This window comes from Diplotaxodon limnothrissa, linkage group LG11, assembly GCF_057381915.1.
Source record: "Diplotaxodon limnothrissa isolate DT_005_m linkage group LG11, D_limnothrissa_male_GT1.1, whole genome shotgun sequence".
Lineage (NCBI taxonomy): Eukaryota > Metazoa > Chordata > Actinopteri > Cichliformes > Cichlidae > Diplotaxodon > Diplotaxodon limnothrissa.
Window position 1 is genome coordinate 10,670,229 of NC_140606.1, and position 17,561 is coordinate 10,687,789.

Genomic DNA, 17,561 nt, shown 5'->3' on the forward strand with positions numbered 1-17,561 from the left:
GAGCATGGCTGATATATCTTCTGCACTGCACAGCCCGTTAGATCTCCTTTTTAAGAAGAGGCACTGCTAGTGCTCTATGTAGGCCAAGTCCCAGCAGAATATGCCATTAAGATTAGCTACAAGTCAGGACTGCTACGCTGCTGCATATTTCTCCTCACCCTATAGAGAGAGGTTAGAGGAGCAGAACATGTGCATGTTTTTTTTTTCCTATACTGCCAAGACTAGCAACCATAAAACGTACATCACAGCTGATTTTCTTTTTTCTTTTTTAATGACCCATGTGGAGCAGTGAAACAGCCTGACAGTATGTGGGGTCAAACTTGGAGCAGTATATGAGCACTGTCTTCAATTATCCTTACTGATTTCAGCTTGACTAAACCAAAGCTGTTTAACACAGAAAACTGTTCACGGCCAAAGTGTGTGTGTGTGTGTGTGTGTGTGTGTGTGTGTGTGTGTGTGTGGAAGGGGGGGGGGGGGGGGCTCTGGAGAGCCTGGAGGCAATCAACACCGCAACACCAGTCGGTAATTATGCTTTATTTCTGCCAAGTGCTTGAACCTACAAAAAAATGCATGTGATTGGTGTTGATCTGTGACCATGCCATACTGCTACGTCACCACATGAAGGGCATCATAATCCTATCCACCCCCTCTAAAGGAAACACATAACTGCCTGTTTGACACCATCTGGGAAATAAAAAGTGGCTTTTTGGTTTGAAGAAAAAAATGGTACTTTACTTGTTTGTGGGCCCATTTAAGCTGGGATCTTCAGAGCTGTCAGTGCATTTGAAAACACGCAAATAATGTCTGGCCTATCATGACTTACTGGGATAGTTGAGAAAAACACACCTATCCATGTTGTTTGTGGGTATATATGTATATAATAGCCACTAAAGTTTGCTTCCCACCAAAAGCTTTTTTAGATAGCACTTTAAAATCATTAGGGGAATTGCATCAGAACTCAAAAGGTGAATTTCTGTTCCTCAATGGCTTTCTTGTTTTTGTGTTTTTCTCACCATATTCTGCATTGTTTAGCATGACACAGCAAGTCCTTAAAATTCAACATCAAAATCTTCAAAGTTAGAAAAAAACTCTTTTCTTTTAGGACTCAGTAGAGTCATGTACCTGAAAAAAATAGTATTTCACACTCTGTCTGGTTGAAAGTTTCAAGTCTGTTGCACAACTGACTGTATCCATTACTAATGTCACAGCGTACTGACATACACTCTAAAAAATATTTTGTTGCCTCAACTTAAAAAAGTAAGGTAACAATTTCCACTCAGCTTTTTAAGTTACAAATTTTGCATATTATTAAGTAAATTCAGCAAGTAATTTTTAGGTTTGGCTAACTCAACTTGTTTAACAAACCAACATGATTTACCTTGACCTCCACAAGCATAATTAAGTTTATGCAACCTAATATTAATTTAAAATTTCTGGTAAAATTAAGTTGAGAAATTACATTAGTTGAGTTACACCAACGAACTTTTTTACATGTATCCTACTCACAATTATCCATGCCAATTAGTTTAGGTTTCTATAGTAGCTTTTCTAAAAATCACACAAAGCCATTTCACTTATTCCAATTGATTATTTTATTACAAAACATTTTCAAAGTAATACACTTCTGTGTCAATACAACATAAATGAGACATTACAGCAGCCCTTTAATTATAAATGACTAAAAAAAAAAAAAGTACTTCATGTACATTAACATTAACTTAAATTGGTATCAACTTGTTCAACTTGTCGCAGAATCAAGGAAATGACAAAAGATTTTAATGTTCAACAACAGAACAATCCAAAGCTAAGATTATATGTATTACAAACTTTTCTCAAAACTACACTCATCTAGGACTGCATACAAAAACGTAACAGGCACATCGGAATACTACAGTCCAATTCACATTCGTTTCATGACAGAAGTTTGCACTTAACAGACATTACCCGTGGACTGGTTTAAGCCCATCAAGTGCCAGAAATACCTCTAGAGTGTTCTTTACTTGTTTTGGGTAGCTCAGATTGAGAGTGTATATAAGCCCCATCATTAAGGCACACACTCTGGGCACATCAAGGTCTTCCAGGACTGCTGTTCCTTCAATCACAATTTTAGCGACAGCTGGGAGAGACACTGCTGCTCGTCTGGTGTCTACAATCTTTACCACTTCTTCTGGGAACTGTTGTTCACCATCCTGGCAAGTAGGTAGTTTAAATGGAAACATGTCAGCATTTTATGTGCCATTTAAAAATAAAACACAAAAGAATGCGAGATTCACCTACCAGCTGTTCTCTGAAGAGATCCTCTTCCTTCTCTTTCAGATACACCTTCAGGCAACGGATTGCGACCTCTCTCTTCATTTCCACCGAACTCTGGAGAATAAAAAAAGCAAAACAAAACTTAAACTTACAGTTTATTAGGTGAAAAGTCAAAACTATTACATTTATGTGACTTGCATTGTGCCAAATATTGATTTTAAATATGTTTTTAAAAGAAATAAAGATTTAATCTTTGTAACTTCAATTTAAACTGTTACACACTGGCCTGCTTTAAATGCCCACTTTGCTAGCAATAGGATAAAGTGACTAAAAGTAAATGTAACCTAAATTTCATCAACAGCACAATTGTGCTTTTGATGAATAGGACCTGAATCAGAGAATGACATGAACTATAACTGTAACTGTAACAACTAATTCATCAATACACCTGCGAGGTACATTATATATACTTTCCAGTTTTAGTAGTAGGTGGGCTAAATGTTTCTCAATTAAATTAGGCAATTCCCCAATTTCTTCATCCTCTTCATTTGCTACATCTTCACACAATGGATTTTCATTATGTTCCTCAAGAGGATCATCTCCTGCATTCAAACGACTGACACACCTCTGTATCAGCTCAGGCTTGAAGTCATCCAATGAGTGAGGAGTGTGTTTTCGGTTCCTATGAGAAGCACATGTTCAAATGAGCAGTAACAATCCCAGTACAGGCAAGGTATAAACAGTCCACCATGGCTATGTTTAAGCCTGTAATGCTTTAAGAGCTCATTCCTTCTTGATGTTTCAAACTTGCAAATTTTGCAAGTCCAATGCATTTTGAAATTTACTGCAACCTTTTGTAATGCAAAGAATTATTGAAGCTTTTGAGTTAACAAGCTATTTTAAGTATAAAACCTTCTCTAAAACACTACAATGCAACACTGAAAAAGATTAATCATAAAGACTGAACAAAATTGAATTTTAAAATTGACATCTACAGACTGCAGTTTAAACTTGTAATAAGGTGTCAAATCCAAATGTGCAAGAGAAATTTCTTTTAAACTATTTAAATACCACTGTGGACATGCCACAATCCCACACTTTACATTATGCTTACAATTACAGAAAGCAAATGCAAGTCGTATGCACGCGCGCACACACACACACACACACACACACACACACAATATTGTTTTTTGTTTTTTTTTTTTGCTAGGTCAACCAACTTTAATCTCAGGCAGAATTCCCAGTCGAGCTTAGAACATCAACACAATTGATAGAAATACTTTTAGTCAGGGATAAATTCACCACATTTGACTCTGTCAGTAATTAATTACCTCACCCGAGACCATCTTGTGGAAACACGAATTTACTCTGACACCATGATAAAAATGCAGGCAGCTACTGACCGGTTAATTTGAACATATACGGGTTCAAATTGAACATGCTCTGCTGTCGGCATAGTCTATCAGCTAACCAAATGTACCCTGACAAGTGACATGTTTTAATTGTATCTGTACTCTTTTATTTGTGAGGAACGTTTGCTAGCTAAAAGAAACGGCTAGCTAAACTTAAAAAAAAAACAACAACTCTACTTTGCTAAATTACGATTAAAACCATCAAATTTCAGTTTTTTTTAATATGACATTTTAGAGTGTACAAATATAACTTGTAATTCATCTATTTAGAATTCAGTACTTACTTAACTCACCGAACACAGTCGAGGGCAAACACACCTCTTCTCCCACGAAGCCACAAGAATCCAGAAACTGTTGCGCACGATACGAACATATGCTACGGGGTTGCCCTCGTCTGTCTGAATGGTCTCAATTCAAACAGGAAGGATGTTGAAACTCATTTTTACATGTTACACAAACTTAATATTTTCTGTTGTTGATTGATGACAAAAGTATTTTATTCAATATACTCAAACATTTAAGTTAAGGAGCTGTTTTTTAATTTTTGTGTTGCACTGACTTCTAACATTGATTATTCAACTCACTGAAACGTGTACATGTAGGCAACTTACTTTTTTTAGCAGAAAAATGCTTTTTTGTTAAGTTCTACCGACAAACACAACGAATATTTTTTAGAGTGTAGCCTGCGTATGTTGTTACATCACTGTACTGTTTGCTGAAACAGACTGTATAAAAATGATGGACATACCCACATGGTCTGACATCTGAAGCTAACTGCTTTCAACCTGCATTCTTTCTAATAGTCAACAGGGGGCAACTCCTCTGGTAACATGATCCTACTTGTCACTCGAGATATGACTCGAGTGACAAACACTGTCCTAACAGGTTTACAGCATCAGTCCCTAGCCTGAAGTCCTACTGAACACAACATCAAGAGGGTTTAGTGACCATCATACAAACCTGCAGTGTCCCAAGTCTATTCTTCACATATTTAAAATGCAAAACTTGATTTTTCAAACCAGTTACAGTACCTAACAATGTCTACATCTATCTTTTACAAACAGTGTATGGCCAGGGCTTAGGCATTTTCACAAAGTGCTCTGTGTAGGGGACGTATCGAGATTTGTCTTTGTATATCGTAACCCAGCAATTTATACTGTAACAAAACGCTGGGTTGTATTTCTGCAATGGGGAAAAAAAACATTTTAAGAGCCACTTTCTCCCCCATCTCGTTCTCTTTGACACACTCGTAATAGCTAGGTTTCATTTGACGTAGACGTGACGTCGACGTAAAGCGCGAAATTTGACTGGCGGTCGGAAGTGAAAAAGATAAGCGCAAAATCACAGACAGACAGTACGCAAAATGCCTATGTCCTGTTGTGTTTACGGATGCTCCAGTAGGTCGACCAGAGAAACTGATAAACGGTATTTTAGGGTACCAAAAATAGCCCAACGAAGAGGAGAAAAATGGAAAATTCTAACCGAAAAACGTAGGAAAAAATGGATTTTAAATTTACGTTTACAGTCGGGAGGAGCAGAGTCTGCCAATGCCCGTGTCTGCAGCGACCACTTCGTCAGAGGTAATGTTATGTTCGCAAACGAACTTATTAGCATTAGGTTGTCGTTAAATTCTCGTTTACTTAGTGCTTTTAAGTTAGTAGTCTAATATTGACTTGATTGGGACTATAGGCTGCCCAAGTGCTTTGGATGACGAAGAGTCGGAGGACTGGGCTCCGACGGTCAATCTCGGCTACGAACGAAAACCCAGATCGGAATCAGTTCTCAAACGAGAGAAAAGAATGAAGCTTAAGGCAGAACAGCATCGATGTGCAGAGGCGATTTTGGATATGCAACAGACGGCTGAGAGCCCGGATTTGAGCCTAGTGACAGTGGAGAACCCCGAAATGCAGCTTCCAGCTGAGAATCCACAACCAGAAGACTTCAGTGTGAATGAGACATTCACTTATCCAGGTAAGATATTGTGCTGAGATGTAAAACAAACAAGAATCATGTCAAAGAGAAAAAGATGCCATTATCTGTAATGATTATGGTCCAAGTTACATATTACATGTTTGTGATTTTTTAATCACAGAGTAAATCCATACCATTTTATTCAGAAAAAAAGAAAAAGTGGCACTTATTACCGTCAGGCACACACCACAGGTTTTTGTACACTGCTATGGTTCTTATATTGCCAGATTCCAGACAGTCTCCTTTCACAGATAAGTAAAGATATCCGTAATGTAAGGTTTCTGTGGTGAGAAACATATAAATATATTTTTTGTATATACCCTCTATCTGAAAAATGCATCTGAGTGTCATGAGGGATCTAAGGCAATCACACAAATTCTTAGCTGATGAATTCTTAGCTAAAAGAAAACACTCTCTCCCCACTACTACTGAAGTACACCTGCAAAATGCTAGCAGTGCCCTATGCGTATATGTGTGTGTGTGTGTGTGTGTGTGTGTGTGTGTGTATGTGTGTGTTCTCATTGCAATAACATCGTACTTAATTAGGCTACTAACCCTGCCATACAATTGCAATGAGCTGCAATCACTTCTCCATCCTCCTTTGCAATTACCCAAGTCTTCAGAGGTGTCTCGTTAGACCGCTGAGAATGGTTTACCTTGAAACAAACAACTGTCACTCTAACGAAGTCCTAAGGATGTGGCATGTTTGTTGACGTTAAAGCCGCTACCGCTAACTGTTAGCGTGTTTAAGATAAAGCAATATAAGAACAAACACTCACCCTTGCAAACACCAAACTGTATCCATCACGGAGACGTTTTGTTCCAAGGTTGTGGACCCACCCGCTGACAAAAAAATTGTACGCCTCCAGACTCTTGAAAGCTTTCATTTGCTGCCTAGTGTAGTAAGAAGTCTGGAGGACCAAGTAGTTGGTGATATCCACAGCCTCGATAGTAGGCAAATCCTTTACTTCTGTGGTGTATTCGGACATTTTCAAAGAATACGGATCACGTCCGATATATTTTTTAACTATCTGTTTATATCTCTCCCGAGAAACGGGGTCTAAAGTTGCACAATAGCTGCTCTCCTGACTCTCCACAGTGTCCTCCATGTTTACTTCCGCCCTCCACTCAAAAATCGCGCTGCCTCCGCACGTCATCAGAACCACGTGACCGCAACCCAACTATTGCACACACACACACACGCACACACGCACACATTTCTTCTCAGTTCTGCTAAGTATGCATTTTTCATTCCAGTGAGCGGGCTGCATTCGAAATCAAAGGCAGTGACGCTGCACGGCTGTCTGGCTGCACAGAAAGTGAGGAGGTAATGAAAAAAGCTAAGGGGTGAGTCAGAGGATGCTTTAATAATCCTTGTAACCCAAAATAACATCTCTGGGGCTGGACGGACCAATGACCCTCTTGGGAAACCGGCAGCAGTCCAGGCTGGTCTGGACTCCTCACGTCTTTCCTTCCATTACCCCCAACCTACACACACACGTATACGCCCCCACCCACACTCATCTCTCTTTTTTTCTACCAATGCTTCTCAGTCTATTATAGTCACCAGATAAGACTGCAGCAGCACAGCACGACGCAGCAGACAGCCAAGCCATCCCTGTAACAAATACAGAGCAAGACTAAGCAGTGTGGAGGGGGTGTGTGCACTGGATTTGTACAAAGTGTGGTCAAGTCAGGAAGGGGCATTAACTCTGTTCACAGGTGAGCAGGCATTTCTTTGATTACTGATGATAAATGGTGATGAGTCCAAAGCTAAATAGCTCTTTATGTTAGGTTCAAGGTTGTGTCTCCATTGTTCAACATTACACTCTGCCTCATGTAACAAATGTAGGCAGAAAATGAGTCCATCATCTTGTATTACAGGCACCACTCTGATATTTCAACAGGAAGCCTGTGGAGTCATTTGACATTCTTAAATTCCATCTAATCAGAGTCATGCTTGCTCTACTTATCTTTTTTGACAGGTTACAGCCCTTAAAAATCATAGTGCCGCTAACTATAAACGCACAAGCTAGCTGCTGAGGTCATCATCAGGTTGTTTTTTTGTAACCTTAGCTCACGTCTCCCAACAACATAACATTTTGATAATAATTAACACGGTGAGCCCGTCCATTACTCATTCATACACTTCATATTTAACAAACAAGCACACAATGGCAACTGCATCAGCAATGCTGCAGCAACACCAGCATCGTCTTCTAAAGCACCGCTGCTTCGCTTCTCTCATTAGTGTGTTAAAAGCATTAGGCTCAATCGCTCGTGTGAGTCACTGTATATGTATGAAAAGCAATATTTATTTGGTGCACTTAAAACAAATGTTCTTTCATGGTGATAGTGGCTCCGCTGTGATACTCAGCAGTTCCACTTGAACTGGCCTCTTCTGCCGTGAGAGACAGCATTGCCTATCACACAAAGTATCATTTATTTATTCAATTAATCATTTATTAATGTGTTTGTTTAAATAATAGCAAAAAGGTGGGAGGTAGTAAAAGCTTTACTCAGTGGAAAATCTGAAGCAACCAGTCAGAGAGTAGCTTCAGGTCACCTGCTTGGCAAAGAACTCCATACACATGTTTGGCTGGAGGCCGTTTTATAATACAGGAACTATATTTACAGAGAAATGAACCAAGTAAATGCGAATAGTCTTTGTAAGGAATGCACGACTAAACACTTTTTTTGGTAATATATACCTATTTCATGTTTAATGGTACTCACTGAGCTCATTTCTAGCAGTTCAGTTCAGCCTTTATCCACTATGTAAAACAAGCTGTTTAATCCCTTCTCCATTCCTTTAAACCAGCTCTATTCTGACTGGCTATCCCTAGCAAACAAACTATTTGATTGGCTGGTGGGTGGGGACGGAGCTATGAGATGACCACATAAGTGATATCCACTATCACTGATTTCATACAGGCACCTTATTACTTCAAATACTGGCCAGGTTTAATTTGAGCACCCAACAATGTACTATTATATACAGTATATGACAGAAATTAAGGATGAGCATTACAGGTTTCCTTTAAGTAGACTTTTTTTCTGGATAACTGAAAGGTGGGGGCACTCCAAGCCCCCTAATATTAACCAGCCATTGCTGACCGTAATACTGAATGCTGAAACTGCAGGTGACTCTACATAACTAGTTTGGCTGAGACAAAAGAAAGTTGATTTTAGAGCGCTGTGGGCAAACGTCCTACACACCACTGAAGCTAAACCTCCACACTGCCTGACCTTAGCTGGAGTTTTTCAAATAGCAACAACAAAAGCTACCTGCACTGTAATGTTTAGACTATTACTAGAAAACTGTGTGTGTGTCTGTGTATGTTTGAGTAACAGGAAGACAACTTTTTTCTAACAAGAAATGAGGACACGTTGAAGTTTAAATCTTATAATATATGAGAGCACTCACTGTATTTCTTTCTTAATTCTCTTTTACCTCCTACACACTTGCAGCTTGGAGGTGGTTTATCACAAACTGAGGCCTGAATGGGAACAGACTGCCATGGAAAGGCGGCATAAGTGCTCTCCAATTACATCCACAGGGAAGGGAAGCCACTGCAACTGAGTTACCCCGATGCATCTCTGTGGCAGGGCCTCGGGCATAATCAAATCAACCTGTGTGCTACTGGCAGTGTTGTTCACTGGTTGTCCAGCTTAGAAAATGAAACTGACTGCAAGCTGACTGAGATCGACACACAAAGACTTTGCATCCAAGAGCCTATCTAGAGTGAGACCCTGCATACGCAAAGTGAATACGTTTTAAACGGTCCATCTGTAATTGGTTTCATTTCAAAAAAAGGATTTTGTTGTAATAAAATTAAACTAAACACAGCAGCAGAGAGTAAAAGACTTTTATTTGAGACAGCATGCTTAGACATGCTGCACCTCAGGGTTTGGGCTACTATGTGCCAAGGGCGAGGCATACAGAGCTACAGGAGTGCAGACGGCCAAAATAATGGGAGACGTGTACCAAAGTTTTTACTTGAGGACAATCTTGACAAGACACAAATGAACAACTACAGGCCGATCTCAAATCTCCCGTTTTTAAGTAAGATCATTGAAAAAGCAGTTTCTCCACGATCGCCCCAGTTACTGTGGGGCGATCGTGGCTCAAGAGTTAGGAGTTCGCCTTGTAATCGGAAGGTTGCCGGTTCGATCCCCGGCTCGGACAGTCTCGGTCGTTGTGTCCTTGGGCAAGACACTTCACCCGTTGCCTACTGGTGGTGGTCAGAGGGCCCGGTGGCGCCAGTGTCCGGCAGCCTCGCCTCTGTCAGTGCGCCCCAGGGTGGCTGTGGCTACAATGTAGCTTGCCATCACCAGTGTGTGAATGTGTGTGTGAATGGGTGGATGACTGGATATGTAAAGCGCTTTGGGGTCCTTAGGGACTAGTAAAAGCGCTATATAAATACAGGCCATTTACCATTTAAAACAGAATAATTGCCAGTCAGGTTTTAGACAGAACCACAGCACTGAAACCGCTCTGACCAAAGTGTTCAATGACAAAGTGTTCAATGACATATGTCTGAATACAGACAGTGGAAAAATGTCAGTCTTAGTTTTACTGGATCTCAGTGCAGCATTTGATACAGTTGACCACAACATATTACTCAAACGACTGGAGAACTGGACAGGTCTTTCAGGAACTGTACTAAACTGGTTCAAAACATACGTAGAAAACAGGAAATACTTTGTATCAATAGGTAACTTCACATCTGAGCAGACAAGTATCACATGTGGAGTTCCCCAAGGTTCCATCTTGGGACCCCTTCTGTTTAACATCTACATGCTCCCACTGGCACAGATTATAAACAACAACAAAATAAACTATCACAGCTATGCAGATGACACACAAATATATATCACAATGTCACCAGGAGACCGAGGCCCTGTACAGGCTCTTGGTAAATGCATTGAGGAAATCAATGACTGGTTGTGCCACAATTTTCTCCAGCTAAACAAAAACAAAACTGAGGTAATAGTCTTTGGCGCCAAAGAAAAACGATTACAGGTCACCAGAGAACTTCAATCTATACATCTAAAAACCACAAACCAGGCGAGAAATTTGGGTGTAGTGATGGATGCAGACCTAAACTTAGAAAAACACATTAAGACAATAACAAAGTCAGCTTACTATCACCTCAAGAATATATCAAGGATAAAAGATCTGATGTCTCAACAGGACCTGGAAAAACTAGTCCATGCATTCATCTTTAGTAGGCTTGATTACTGTAACAGCATCTTTACAGGTCTACCTAAAAAATCAGTCAGACAACTACAGCTCATTCAGAACTCTGCTGCTCGAGTCCTCACTAAGACCAAAAAAGTGGACCACATCAGTCCAGCTCTGAGGTCCTTACACTGGCTGCCTGTCCGTCAGAGGATAGACTTTAAAGTTCTGATGCTGGCCTATAAAGCTCTGAATGGTTTAGGACCAAAATACATCAATGACCTCCTGACCCAGTATGAAACATCCAGATCCCTCAGGTCATCTGGATCCGGTCTTTTATCAGTTCCCAGAGTCAGAACCAGACACGGAGAAGCTGCATTCAGCTTTTATGCTCCTTATATCTGGAACAAACTCCCAGAAAGCCTCAGATCAGCTGAAACACTCAGTTTATTTAAATCCAGGTTGAAGACTCACCTGTTCTCAGCTGCATTTGAATAAAGCACCAAATCCACACTTTAAGCTTAAATTTCAAAACTTACATTAACTACTGATTTTATCTACTGTTCTGATTTTATCTGTTTTGATTTTATATACTGTTGTTTGTTTGTTTGTTTGTTTGTTTGTTTGTTTGTTAATTAGTTAGTTAGTTTATTTGCTTGTTTTAATCAATTTTAAATCATGCTTTTTATTTGTTCTTGTTTCTAATGTCTCTGTAAAGCACTTTGAATCACCTTGTTGTTGAATTGTGCTATACAAATAAACTTGCCTTGCCTTGCCTTGCCTTGAGCTACCACATTACACAACCTTATTCTCAATGCTGATCGTGGATCAGTTTGCAAAGCATTTTGAAACACTTCTCCTCAGTGAAAATGCTCCATTTCAACATAGTTTTAAAATGAAAAAAAAAAATTGCTGTTCCCACCCATCTCTTCCATTTCCAGGCTCAAACACGCCGGCTGCTGGAAGGCTTGCCTGGAGGCTGTCTGTAAGTTGTGCATAATGTGGTGAAGTTGCTTCCCGACCTCCTCCCTAAAATATTTTTTTTCTTGTCTGACAGCTGTCACACACACACGATCACAAAAACCCATTCAAAGGTGGAAATGCTGCGAAAGCAAACAAGGAAAACAGACGAGGAAGATATTTTTCTATAAAAAAAACAGATTTTAATTAGTTTTAATACATTACGTAATTTCAGATAGGAAAATTTTTCACTATTTAATTAAACGTTCACATGCGTTCATTAGTGGTACACTGCTGCTTCATTTCCCGGAATGAATGTAATTGTTCTCATAACACGAGACACATGCAGATACCAGGAGATTAGTGACAGCCAGGTAAGCTAAGTAACAACTTTTTTAACAACCATTGCCACAGGAGACGGAATTGAAAACCGACTAAATGCCCACTCGGATACAAAAATAAAGCTGACTTTTTCCAACACAGCTGGAGTTCCGGAGTTTTCACCATTAAAAAAAGAAAAGGGAAAAAAAGCTTTGTGAAGAAGTTCTGCCTCTCCCATTGGTCTGATCAAAAAGCTTGCTGTGAGCTCAGCAGAAAGACCTTTTCGCCTGCACTCAATGGCATTGACAAGACGTCTCAATCGATGAACCCACAGCCAGACCTTTGCAGAGCGAGCACCCAGACCAAAGAGTTGCGTGGGTTAATTGTAATTGCACAGGACAGCGTCTGTAACACATGCCGTTAGCCGGAGAGCTAAACTGGCCAGAGGGTATCCGTTCTGAGAAAACGTCTAATCTGTGATGAGATCCTCAACTTTAACTTATTTTCTAAGTGTCTTTAATGAGCCAAATTACATTTAGCCACCGTTTTATCCATTAGGTTTCTAGATTTACTGGCATTCAAAGGAGCAGATCTGTGTTCATCTATTGACACAAAAATCCAGCCTTTAAGTCTCACCTTTACTTCTAAAAAAACATAAGAGCATAAGTGTGGTGAAGAGAAATGCTATACAATTTGGTAAAGCACGGGGAGGACTGTGAATGGCTCCTTGAATAAATGTAAGGAAGCCCGGCTGGTGCAAAGAAAAATCTTCAAAGTCAGCTTCTTTCCTCATCCCAGCCACCCCTGGAGATCAGATCAACTACTATCCTAAACCTAATGAACTAGTAAACATTGGGAATTAAATGAATATTACATGGGGTTTCATTAATGCCAGCCAGCAGACTCCAAAAAATAATGAAGGCGAGAAGCGCAAGCGGGAAGAGACGGTTATCAGAGCTCCTTCTTCTCTCGGTGTTTACTCAGCATCTGCCTGCCAGAGAAGGAGGCTTTTGATCACTCCTCGGCTGGGTTCTCCTCTGTGCCGCGTGGCAGGAGAAACCAGGGGAGGCCACTGAGCACCGTCAGGGCCGGCTCATTTGCAACACAAATGAACTGAGCTAATTGTACACGTGCAGGGAGACGTGGGGAGCAGCGCACACGGTGCAGTGTTTGCAAAATATGGAAATAATTAATCTCTTTGAGCTTGTGAAATACCATCAGTGTTGCAAAAGAGGATTTGAGTATGGGGCCGGGGATGAGACGGATGATGATAGCAATGGACTGGAGAGACGCAGATGTTTAGATTAAGCCATTTCATTATTGCTTTATCACACGGTTTCTTCAAGTGTGTGTGTGTGTGGTTTTTTTTGGGGGGGGGGGGATTTTGGGGGGGTAATTGAATAAATGGGAGCATGGAAAAAGAATCGGAATTGAAGCACGGTAACAGGATTACATGTAAAGCAGTCGGTTTCCTGTTCATGAAACGAAGCATGTGGCTATGCTAACTAGGGATGGGTACCGGTGTCCGGTGCCATGATGGCACCGGTTCTGACATAAACGGTAGTAACCAGACCGAAAAGCAGCGCACATTTCGGTGCTTTATTTCGGTGCTTTTTTTTCCCTGAGCCGTGATACACTTCTAGCCAATCATTTTACGTTTCCGAGGATAGTAGGCGGGCCAATGTCCAAGGCGAAGCGGTCAAAAGTCTGGCTGTACTTCACAGCAAAATATGCAAACTCAGCAGCCTGCAACAAGTGCTTTAAGCTGATACTGTGATACTGTCAAAGGAGGTAACACCTCAAATCCGATGAAACACCTGGCGACGCATAGCGTTTTTTTTAAAAGCCCAGAAATGCGCCGTATGATAGCTTGCTGCGAGACCTCACACCGAGCACATCAACTGCGGGTGGGTTGCCTGTTATGCAACATCCCCCAAAAACACGAAGAGGAGAGTCCTGGCCCCTAGCCCTGCCAGTGTAGCAGAAATGATGAGGATGATTATGGCAGCAGCAGCCGTTCTTCTCTGCGTGAGTAGCTTAATGTTGTTCGTGTGTAATTTACGTTGAGTAGGCTAACCATGTTATTACATTAATGCATGTAAGGTGAACTAGCAAACATCATCATAGCTACATGCGGCTGTCTTCTTGTTTGATGGCAGATACTCCCTTCACCCTGGCCAAAAAGGCTAAAATGACCAAAGAAAAAGTGGAAAACAGTTAAACACGAGAGGTTTTTATACAAAATTGGTGTTTTTTCCATTGTTTAAGCACTGCTTCCAGCCAAGAGTGATACCATATATGCCCCATAGCTGCAGAAAAGGCTAACATTGTTATCTTTTTACAAAAAACAGCTGAACATGAGAGGTTTTTGGACCAATTTTGTGTTCTCCATTCTTTAAGCACCGGTTTGAGCACCGTTTGAGCACCGGCACCGTTTCAAAAGTACCGATTTGGCACCGGTATCGGATAAAACCTAAACGATACCCATCCCTAATGCCAACTGTTCAATCATGCACCTAAGCGTTTTAGCTTCTCAGTAACAGTAGAGTTTGAAATGTTTTTGATTCACTCCCTGTTAGGTTTATATTGGTGGATTGTCATTTATGCTTAGAGATATATACTGTAATCGATTGCATGATGATAGAGGTCTGATCCTTAGCAGTCTGCAAAGACTCTGTGTGCCTTCCAGAGTGTTCTGGCATGCACACATATCCTAAGGTCATGAGAGAGGTCGTACCTTCTCTTACTGTGTTATGGTATGGTAAACACATCTATGTCCGTTTAGGTATAAGTGCCTTTTGTTTAGATGAACCGCTGGACTTCCAGGCCAATAGGTCTGTGCTAGACAAACCTATCTTTAGTTGGTCCTTCGAAGCCGGATTCTGCAATCAAACATTCACCGAGGGGAAAAGTGCCAAGCCGGAGTCTTACGCCAGTCGGGACTCATAGAAGCGGCTGTTAAAGGACCTGTGACATAAAATTCATCACCAGGCCGGTGGGAGAGCGTCCATTTTTCCCTCGATGGATGAAGATTGACGGAATCCGAGACTGATACTGCACACAAAAGCAACACCAAGTAAGTTGAAAGAGAGCGACTCTATAACCGCGTGACTGGGTTTGTGTCCCGAAACTGGGTTTCGAAATTTAATGTGGAAAATCAAATTTGGGTTAGCAAACCTGGGAAAAAGAAAACGGACTGCTTTGAGTGGGAAAATTGAGAAGGAGTCTGAAACACTGCAAAGAGAAACGTATACAAAATCACACATACAAACAGAAAATGCATTAACCATACTAACATTTACAAATACAATAGAGCTCAAGAAGATTAGACGGCATCTTGAGCATGTGCTTCTGTTTATCATCTTGTCCAAGTCACTTAGTGAGATGAAAAGTAATACATAGACCAGAGGACTAATAGTATCTTAGGAAAAATGATTCAATCATAGCGGGGGAAAACGTAACAGACAAGTTTTGTTATCAAATGCTGCTGATAACTAACCTTCCAGGTTGCAGGACAACAGTTTAAGGAAGAAAAGAAGATTCTGGTACAACCAACCAGTGATCAGACAACAAATTTAAATGGTAAATGGCCTGCATTTGTATAGCGCTTTACTCAGTCCCTAAGGACCCCAAAGCGCTTTACACTACATTCAGTCATTCACACACTGGTGACGGCAAGCTACATTGTAGCCACAGCTGCCCTGGGGCGCACTGACAGAGGCGAGGCTGCTGGACACTGGCGCCACCAGGCCCTCTGACCACCACCAGTAGGCAAACATGGGGTTAGTATCTTGCCCAAGGATATTTGGCATGCAGCCAGGAGGCAGCCTGGGATCGAACCACCGACCTTCTGGTTAGTGGCTGACCTGCTCTGCCACCTGAGCTACAGCCAACCCAGTAGTTGTTAATATAGTAAATTGTGAGACGCTTTCTGCTTAATTGGTGCAGCACAAGTAATTTACTGTATGAAGGAAATGCTCTTTTGTGATATTATTTTGAACATGCATTTCTGTTGTCCTGTCAACTTAGTGGGTTATGAGTTGTTATGCAAATTAGTTGATTATTAGTAGATCAGGGAAAGGTGACTGAATTATAACAGAAGTGAATAGGATATGTTAGAGTCTGCCAGAGTGGAGACTCTAAAAGACTGAGTTTCTTGTTTCTGATGGGTGAATCCTCCACCCAGATTCACACCTCTGAATACATAAGAACAAACTTGTTTTGTGAAATACATGACAACATGTCACATGATTTATGATGGGAAAAAAAGGAAAGCTAAATAAAATGGGTCTGTGACCCAAAGGAGTGATAAACACAGACCTGGGAGGAAACTCATATCTAATAAGACAATAGTAATAATAATGTTGTGTGGTGTGTGGCTGATGGATGAATGTATTGGGATTAATTTAGCTGATGATTTTTCTTTTGTTACAAAGTTGAACCTGCCAATTAGGTTTGGTATGATTTACCCTCCTGAGATGAGGAGCATGTGTCATGACTTACCTGGGCCTTTTTATTTTGATACTTTCACGGTGCACTGAAAGCTTTGTTTGATAATCTCTGTCGTTGAGCAGATCTGCGCAATTAGAACAAAAGCGCTATACGACAAGTTGGGAAAACCGTTGCAAGTGAGCTTTTCCACATTAAAATGGGTTCTGGGGAAAGCAACTTATTTGGGACAATTAGAAAGCGAGTCCTGGTCTAGAAAAAAAGTGAATCATGTATTTTCTGATGTGCTCTCCTCCTCTACTGGATCACCCCAGGGTTGCTGCCTCTCTCCCCTTCTGTTCATTCTGTACACAAATGAGTGTCGCAGCAATTTCACGAACAGACACATCCTGAAGTTTGCTGACGACACAGTGATCGTCAGTCTTCTAGTGGGGGACGAGTCAGGCCATGGACAGGTTGTAGATGATTTTGTGAATTGCTGTGATGAGTCCTTCCTGTCACTTAATGTGTCAAAAACTAAAGACAAGATTATTGATTTTAGGAAGTCCTCTTATAGCTCATCACCTACTATCATTAAAACTGCCGATATTGGGATCGTTGAGTTATAAATATCTAGGTGTGGTACTTGACCATAAACTGTGTTTTGAATCTCATGCTGATGCCATGGTGTTGTTGGGAAAATGTGAACATTACTGGGAGAATGTGTATACAATGTGAGACACATACTGTGTTGAAACCAGTGTCACTCCTTTTCACAGCTACGGATGGTTAACCTTATTACCTTTTTATAGCACCTCTGGAATCTGCTGATCCAGACCTGACCTCCAGGATGCTTCATATGTTTTTCTAATGCTTGTCTTTCTCTAAGAATGCTTGTGAAGGATTCAGCACAGACAGACAAGTGATGTTAGAGCAGAAGTGCAGTGATTATAGGACATTTTTTAATATTGGGCTCATTATCTGACCACTATTGAGCTCATTAGAGATGAAATAAGTGGAGTGACAAA

At 40.8% G+C, this 17,561-nt stretch overlaps 1 protein-coding gene and 1 long non-coding RNA gene across 5 annotated transcripts in view; both read right to left on the bottom strand.

The window, feature by feature from the left end:
- rims2a (regulating synaptic membrane exocytosis 2a) overlaps window positions 1-17,561 on the bottom strand; it is a 163,296-nt gene that overhangs the window by 88,664 nt on the left and 57,071 nt on the right. The window lies entirely within an intron of this gene.
- LOC146622366 (uncharacterized) lies at window positions 2,165-2,936 on the bottom strand. Its single transcript, XR_014906581.1, has 3 exons — window positions 2,879-2,936; window positions 2,278-2,367; window positions 2,165-2,189 (listed from the first exon to the last, which is right to left on the bottom strand). It is a non-coding gene; the product is annotated as an uncharacterized LOC146622366 (long non-coding RNA).